Below are 9,179 nucleotides of genomic sequence, written 5' to 3'. Positions count from 1 at the left end.
TGAAGCTTATGTCGGAGCTTGTACATTGATCACATGGAACCAAAAATATCGATGTACCTTCACTTTAATTACAAGGACACAATCGTAGAAAATAGGATTCAGCACAGTTTAAAGGACTTTAAGTGCATGCATTCCTGAATGAGGAAAGTACTCGTACTCATAAAGGGCAACACCAAACAGGGTAACCAAACAGGGTAACCAAACAGGGTAACTCAAAGCAGGTGATATGTAATATTGGTGCAATCTCACTGGCAGTGCCTGATCAAAATAATTTTGAGGTCTGCATCGTTATGGGAACCAAAGGCCACACATCTCGAGAGTTGTATTTCCAAACGGAATTCCATCCCTCTTGGCATTTCTCACCCACATGTGGAAGGCGCAGCAACTCTAAAAATGAGGTGAACAGCTACCAATTTTCACTTAATCACTGAGCTGTTCTGTAACTGGAATTTATCAACAAAAACATTTTGTGCATGGGGTTAACAAAATCAGAGGTGAACTGGAAAAAATAACCTTTTCGAAGCAAGTAATGAGATTCCTGAGAAGTTGAACCGAAATAACGAAGCAAAGACACTTTCTGATAATGACTGTCTTTGAGTGTTGGTTCTGTGATTGTGACTTGTGTGCCTGCAGGTCTATTTTTTTACATTGAGGAAAGGCATGATATATATATATATATATATATATATATATATATATATATATATATATATATATATATATATATATATATATATATGTATGGTAGAAGCACCTGCTCCCTATGGGAGCCGTCAAGGGGTCATGTTATTATATTTATGCCAATTTTACTCCAAGGGGTCCCAGGATTACACACCCCAAAAATGGTTGCGATCGGTTCAGCCATTTTTGCGGTACCTGGGAACAGACAGACAGACAGATGGTGAATTATAGTAAGATTATGCAGAACTACCTCATTCACGTCTTCTGGTCCCAATTACCTTTTTCTACCATTTGCTTTCCTCATTTCTCCATAAATAACCCCCAAGCACGAATGTGGAACTTACTTCAAGCTGATGTTCCCTAAGATGGTGATCACGAAACAAATTCCTTGACTAGTGTTCGGTTGGAGACGATTATCTTGTCTTATGTAATCGATTAATTGATTATGCACTCATTGTTTTAAACATATAATGAGGAATAACAAGGACCTTTGGTGCAGGAGGAGACAATTTGGCACATCATGCCTGCACTAGGGCAACATCAGGTACAATCACCCATCCACACACAAGATACATACAAGACCAGCCAATATCCCTTTGCCCCTCGATCTCCAATGCATCTACGTACTTATCGAATTCCAATTCAAACCTATCTTCTATTTTGGCTGTCTCTACCTTTCTCGGGAGACTATCCCGTGCATTAACTTCTCTCTGACCGAAAGATCCCTGCCTGCCTTGTTATTATTCTAACACTCATCTTCATTACTCTTAGGCTATGGTCCCTGGTCATATCACTGTCCATTCTGCTGAAAAACACTTCTGCACTTATTTTGTCAACACACTTCATTATCTTAAATAATCTCTATCATATCCCCTCGTAATAGCTTCTATGTATTGTAGAAAAGCCCTGTCTCCTTCAGCCACTCCTCATAGCTGTCCGGCTGGGCCCAAAATCAATCCAGTCTAATGCTGTACCCTCTATATGGTGGCTTTGTCCTACCACAGATGTGATGACCAAAACTGAACACAATATTCTGGACTACTATATAATATTTGCATGTAGCTGCCTGGTAATATGCCTTCTGCTTGACCCCTCCCCCTCCCCCCACTCTCAGTATCTATTATTACCCGCAGATCCATGTCCTGTGTCACCTGCTCCAAGACTGCCCCTTGTATCACATAAGTCTGCCAGCAGTTTGAGTGACTGTTACTCTTGATCCAGATGAGCTTCACACTCCTGTTTTTATTATTCTTACCCATCCCCAGCACCTTACATTTTATGTTAAACTGCATCTTCTAATATTTTGCCCAATCTATGAAAGTACCTCGTCTTTCATGAAGATGATCATTCCCCCCCCCCCCACCACAAACTCCTCTGCCATCTACCTTACCTCCAAGCTTTGTATCATCTGAAAATTTATAAAGCCGACTCTTAACCCTACTATCTAAATCACTCATGCAAAGTATGAATAATAATGTTCCGAGCACTGACCCCCGAGGTATCCCATCTCCCACTCACAGCCACTGTTTGTTTCCTATCATTAATCCAGTTTCCAATCCAGTTAACACGTTTTGGGTGAGGTTCTCATTTTTTATCTCTGTACCTTGGATTTCTTTGTGATTTCATGTTCTCTGAATTTAATAATTAGGAGGTTGTTCTTAAACTTCACAAAGTTAAAGACTTCTGCAGTAAATGCAGCCATTTTTGAAGTTTCCCTGTTCATTTAGCTCTTTGTCATTGCACTGGCTTGCTGTTGAGGAAATGAGTGATGTCACCTGCTGGTTTTCTGGTGAGAGAATGTGATGTCACGTTTTCTCTTGCTGTTAGGTGAATGAGAGATGTCACCTGCTGGCTTGATGTTAGGGAATGAGAAATGTCAACCGTTGGCTTGCTGGTAAGTCAATGAAAGATGTCACCTCTGCCTTGCTGATGCGTAAATGTAAATGAGTGTTGAAGCCTGCTGGCATCCTGGTGAGTTATCGTAAGAGATAGCCTGCTGTGTTGCTGGTTACAGACATACCTGGAATCTGGGTGACTTGAAGTGAAACTAACAAGTTCGCGAATCTTTCTTCTTTTTGTTTCTTTTTGTTTTTTTTAAGAAAAGCAGTTATTAAGGCAATTTGGGTTGGTTGTTGATGACCTAAATCAATTATGTTATTCCCAACACATAGAAGAGATGATCAGTCGTTCATTGATATTGGATTGGATGAAGGGTTATGCTTGCTAATTACAGTAAATGGTTGTAACAGATTGGACATATCTTTCAACAAACCTGCATAGTGCTTGAAAGAGACAGGCCCACATCCTGTCTCTGGGTGAACGACATAACAGTTGTGAAACGAAGTTTGTCGGCAGCACTGCTGGGCGATCGATAAAGACCCATTTGTGCTACTCGAAGTGCCTCGCCACTTAATTTGTCAGCAACAGTTTGAGTTTTGACCGTCAAAGCCCATCTCACTCGAGCTGGATCTGCTTCATGCCATTGTTGCGAGATGTATGATGCGAGCTGCCATCTGTGTTGTCGCCACAACACGTTGCAAGCGACACCGACGGGAACAGCCTCATCGACACTGCTTTATCAACGTCAGCCGATGGCTCAGTGGAGGCTTCTCGAACGAAATATGATCTTAAAACTCCCATGCTGCATGACATATATCTACACAACTGACTATGATATATATATATATATATATATATATATATATATATATATATATATATATATATATATATATATATATATATATATATATATATCTTGGGTGTTGGAGATCACACAGTATTAGGCTCTTTAACCCCATAAAATGGTACCTCTTAACCTTTGTTTGTGTGTGCGCGAGTATCATATGTATGTATGTTTGTATGTTTGTAATTATGTATGTATATTTCTGTACCATGCATTGTATGAACGTATGTATAAAACAGTGGCCATGGATCCCTGTTTCTCACCAATACTTGCTGTTTCACGCTAAGCAGGTTCCTGACCACCAGGGATTTCCTGCCAGACATTGACCCTATTTAGTTAACCATTACATCGTTAACGATATCTCGAAATATTCGGCAGAAGAAAAATATCAAAATTAAAATAAGAATTCAGATACAGTGCACAAAAAACAAACAAACACAGAACCAGCCATGGACTGTCTCACTGGGGCAGGGGGGGGTGGGTGGAAAGGGGAGGGTCTTCCATAGCCAATGTAGGATCATTGGTGCTTCTAAATGTACAATGGGTTCAAAAGCCAATTTGCTTTCAAAAAATGGCTTCTAAGGCCAATGTACGATCACTGCTGTGAGTAGAAGTGTAACAGCTGGTACTGCTTTATATGTTGAGCAATTCTGCATCCTTCACAACCTGCACCTGAGCCAGATTCGGATTTAATTTTGACATATCTATATTTATATGTCCATTGCAAGACAAAGGCCTTCCTTGATTCACATTGTGAGTATTGGCATACTCTCCTCCATTGCCAACCAACCGTGGGTTGTAAAGAGAGTTAGTACACAGAATTTGTAATTAGTTCAGCGTAATTTCTAAAGTCACCCACTGTTCTTGAAGTACATAGTGTTAACTTCAACGTCCACCAAATAATCCCAGAAAATGATATAACCGGCTCCAAGGTATGGCACGCTTGGTAAGGCAACGTCATGCCTGCGAAGCACCAATCCAACAGTCTATTGTTGCACCGAAAATCATCGGCATCCAGTATGTTTATATTTACGAGAAGCACCCGCTCCGAATGGGAGCCGTCAAGGGGTTATGTTATTATATTTATACCTATTTTACTCCAAGGGGTCCCAGGATTACACACCCAAAAAATGGCTGCGATCGGTTCAGCCGTTTTTGTACTACCTGGGAACAGACAGACGGACAGATGGTGAATTATAGTAAGATAACCAAAAATCATATATCTAATATATATTTTGGCCTGTCTGTTTGTTTGTCTCTCCTTCATGCAAGCGACAACCGTTTGACCTCGAGCGATCGAGAAAGGAGTGCGCAGTACACGGGATCTGCAACAACATTATATTTGACTGTACCTGCAACATGAACAGTGTTCTATTTGGCACAATTCCAGATTTTTGTGCATTTTTCCCGAAAATCGGTCCGGACCTTTTCTGCAACATCAGGTCCCATCATGTGCATAATATTTCTAACAGGGAGTTAATGTGGCAATGATTTTTGCAGTTTTCGAAAATCCCAACAACTTTACCGTGCCACCAAAGAAATGAGCAAGCAGATCTACATCAGCATCCAGAAAAATAAAGAAGCCCAGAATCAGGAAAGCTCACAAGAAAGACAATCACACCTTGAAGCTGACCGTCAACAACATGCAACAACCAGAGCAACAGAAACATTGCATGGAAGACAATCTCCTTTGAAAAAAAAAATGATCAAATTTAGCCTTTTGTTTTAAACTCTATTTTATTTAAACTGGGGAAATAATACGAAATTTATCCTGGGCAATGCCAGGTACCTCAGCTCATTTCTATATTATATGTATGTATATGTATATATATATATATATATATATATATATATATATATATATATATATATATATATATATATATATATATATATATATATATATATATATATATATATATATATATATATATATATATATATATATGAGCCTGGTGTTGGTGCAGTGGTGAGGGCAGCGGCTTGGGATCCAAAAGGTCCTGAGTTCAAGCCCCGTTGGGCCACTGAATTAATACACCAGGGGGTTGACTCAGCCTGTCATCCTTCCGAGGTCGGCGAAATGAGTACCAGTATACTGGGTTGGTGTATACCCTGGTTAAAATAGGTGTACCATATCCCTGTGTCGTAAGAGGCGACCAGGGTTGCGTCAGGAAGGGCATCCGGCGTAAAAAACCTGTGCCAAATCACTATGCGGATCATACGGTTGATCCGCTGTGGCGACCCCTAACGGGAGCAGCCGAAAGAAGAAGAAGAAGAATATATATATATATATATATATATATATATATATATATATATATATATATATATATATATATATAGATTGAATTTCGGGGTTTGCCAAACAGGAACGTAAGACATCAGACATTGTAGCTTGTAATATTCGTGTGAAAAACTGCTGAGACTAACCTGTAGACTGAAAAGCTCAGTGGCCTGTTGTTGCTTTGGTGAAAAGGTTCCAGGTTTGAGTTCAGGTTCAGTCAGGATTTTTTCACACTGGCTACACAGGGGATTTTATTGCTATACAAGCAAATACCCCCCCCCCCCAATCGCTTCGCTGACAGGAATACTCGAGGGGGGAGGAAGAAAAAGATGGGGGAAGAGTGAGAGAGGGGTGCGGGAGAAAGAGAGAGCGAGGAGAGAGGAGGGAGGGGGAGCGAGGAGGGAGGGGAGCGAGGAGGGAGGGGAGCGAGGAGGGAGGGGAGCGAGGAGGGTGGGGGAACGAGGAGGGTGGGGGAACGAGGAGGGTGGGGGAAGGGAAAACATTGTGAGGTGAGAGGAAGGGAAGGAAGGCAGACGTGCAGTGGAGTGTTAATTACCACCCGGACATGTCTGGAGACAAACACCATCCCGACGTCGTGTCCAGAGACAAACACCGCCCGGACGCATCCAGAAACGAACACCATCCAGACTCATCCAGAGCCAAGCTGGCCGGAGAAAAACACCGCTTGGACACATCTGGAAACAAACTCCTGTCCGGACATAAACATCACCTGGGCACGTCTGGAGACAAACCCTGCCCGGAAACATCCAGAGACAAACACCGTCCAGACGTAACCACCATCCGGATATGTCCAGAGACAATGAGAGAGAGAGAGAGAGAGAGAGAGAGAGAGAGAGAGAGAGAGAGAGAGAGAGAGAGAGAGAGAGAGAGAGAGAGAGAGAGAGAGAGAGAGAGAGAGAGAGAGAGAGAGGAGGGGAGAGAGAGGAGGTGAGAGAGGTGTGGGAGGATGGTGTTGCACTGCATTGGAAGAGGGAAGAGCAAGGATGTGACAGAGAGAGGGAGAGAGGTAGAGAGAGAGAGAGAGAGAGAGAGAGAGAGAGAGAGAGAGAGAGAGAGAGAGAGAGAGAGAGAGAGAGAGAGAGAGAGAGAGAGAGAGAGAGAGAGAGAGAGAGAGAGAGAGAGAGAGAGAGAGAGAGAGAGAGAGAGAGAGAGAGAGAGAGAGAGAGAGAGAGAGAGAGAGAGAGAGAGAGAGAGAGAGAGAGAGAGAGAGAGAGAGAGAGAGAGAGAGAGAGAGAGAGAGAGAGAGAGAGAGAGAGAGAGAGAGAGAGAGAGAGAGAGAGAGAGAGAGAGAGAGAGAGAGAGAGAGAGAGAGAGAGAGAGAGAGAGAGAGAGAGAGAGAGAGAGAGAGAGAGAGAGAGAGAGAGAGAGAGAGAGAGAGAGAGAGAGGGAGAGAGAGAGAGAGAGAGAGAGAGAGAGAGAGAGAGAGAGAGAGAGAGAGAGAGAGAGAGAGAGAGAGAGAGAGAGAGAGAGAGAGAGAGAGAGAGAGAGAGAGAGAGAGAGAGAGAGAGAGAGAGAGAGAGAGAGAGAGAGAGAGAGAGAGAGAGAGAGAGAGAGAGAGAGAGAGAGAGAGAGAGAGAGAGAGAGAGAGAGAGAGAGAGAGAGAGAGAGAGAGAGAGAGAGAGAGAGACAGAGAGAGAGAGAGAGAGAGAGAGAGAGAGAGAGAGAGAGAGAGATATGCTTTATGAACAACACACACGCACACACATACACACATACGCTTTGCTGATATTGGCAACAGCCCAAAAACCATGAGCAGCTTTCACCGAAAAACAAGGCTGCATTTATATAGACGTTTCAGGGATATGATCACAAACATCAATCCTTATAAATCACCAGGGGTGACGGAGCATGAACCACTCACTCAGGGTGATGGAGCACGGATCACTCACTCTGAATTACGTGGCGGAAAAAAAGTGTCTGCAGTGAGTGAACGATTCACTCAGAAGGATGTAGCGTGGTACCACTATCGACTGTAAGGCATTCGAAAAGTGGCTTAAGCACTCATGCAAGCACTCCAATTAAATAGTTGTTGAGGAATGGTTGGCCAGGCTGTCGCTACATGTCATGAAGGAACCCTTTAACTTGAAAGCGGTCTTCACCGTGTGTCTCCTCAATAACTTCTAAACCATGAAACCTATCGACCTGAAACTTTACATGCACACTAAAAAAAAAACTCCAAGGAAGTACAAGACCGAAAATTGTATTTGGGTTAATTAAAACACCCCTTTTTAAGATAATTAATGGCCTTATTTAATGATGTCCTTTATCAGGTGCATCCTTGGTCACGACTCTGCATGAGGTCTTAAGGCATATCCTCGGTAACCTCGCTGGGGTCTGAAACCGCCATGTTTTTTTCTCCTGCTCAACCATCCCTAGACTTGGAACAGGCCGCAACGATTTCTTAACGATAGTCTTTTTTTTACACTTTCCTCATAAATATTATCGAATGCCTGTTTATCAAAGCTAGGAATTGCTGGGTACATTGCAATGCTTATAAACACCCGGATATGTCAGCGTTCGTTGCTTTATTTCATTTCCTCACATGCGATTACCACGAGAATCTCTTAAACTAAACAGAATTACAAAATTCAAGCTCCAGAATCGAACGTACAAGTAGTTCCGACTCCTAGAAAAGTGTTATGATTGTCAAGGTGTGATTGTCTTTCTTGTGAGCTTTCCTGCTTCTGGGGTTTTTTTCTCTCTGGATGCTGATGTAGATCTGCCCAAACTTGCCCATTTCTTTGGTGGCACGGTAAAGTTGTTGGGATTTTCAAAAACTGCAAAAGGTCATTGCCACATTAACTCCCTGTTAGAACCATTACACACATGATGGGACCTGATGTGGCAGAAAATAACGGGACCAATTTTCAGCAAAATGCACCAAAATCTGGAATTGTGCCAAATCAAACACTTGTTCATGTTGCAGATACAGTCAAATACAGTGTTGTTGCAGATCCCATGCACTGCGCACTCCTTTCTTGGTAGCTCGAGGTCAAATGGTATTCTTGGTTGCTCTCGGACAAAGGATTTGTGCTTGCATATAGGGAAAACAAATAAACAGACAAACAGACAGGTGGACCAACTCTGTGTTCCCATTATTCATCCCATAAAAGGTTCCCGTGCCAAATTTGGTAGCTCCAGGTCAAACAGTTTGCATTTGCATAAAGGACAGAAAAAAAAAACAGACGGGCTAAAATATATATATATATATATATATATATATATATATATATATATATATATATATATATATATATATATATATATATATATATATATATATATATATATATATATATATATATATATATATATATATATATATATATATATATATATATATATATATATATATATATATATATATATATATATACATATAGCCTGGTGTTAGCGCAGTGATTAGGGCAGCGGCTTGGGATCCAAAAGGTCCTGAGTTCAAGCCCCGTTGGGCCACTGAATTAATACACCAGGGGGTTGACTCAGCCTGTCATCCTTCGGAGGTTG

The 9,179-nt window shown here is 41.7% G+C and overlaps 1 long non-coding RNA gene across 1 annotated transcript in view; it reads left to right on the top strand.

The window, feature by feature from the left end:
* The first annotated feature begins 2,504 nt into the window (after positions 1-2,504).
* Positions 2,505-9,179, top strand: part of LOC147014498 (uncharacterized) — an 80,954-nt gene continuing 74,279 nt past the window's right edge. Inside the window, exon 1 of the long non-coding RNA XR_015050782.1 lies at positions 2,505-2,575. This is a non-coding gene — a long non-coding RNA (uncharacterized LOC147014498). The remainder of the gene's footprint in view (positions 2,576-9,179) is intronic.

This window comes from Eptatretus burgeri, chromosome 13 (genome assembly GCF_056783735.1).
Source record: "Eptatretus burgeri isolate ZD-2024b chromosome 13, Ebu_testis_v1, whole genome shotgun sequence".
Classification (NCBI taxonomy): Eukaryota; Metazoa; Chordata; class Myxini; order Myxiniformes; family Myxinidae; genus Eptatretus; species Eptatretus burgeri.
Note: the sequence above shows the minus strand (reverse complement) of the source record. Positions and strands in the feature narration are given on the sequence as shown.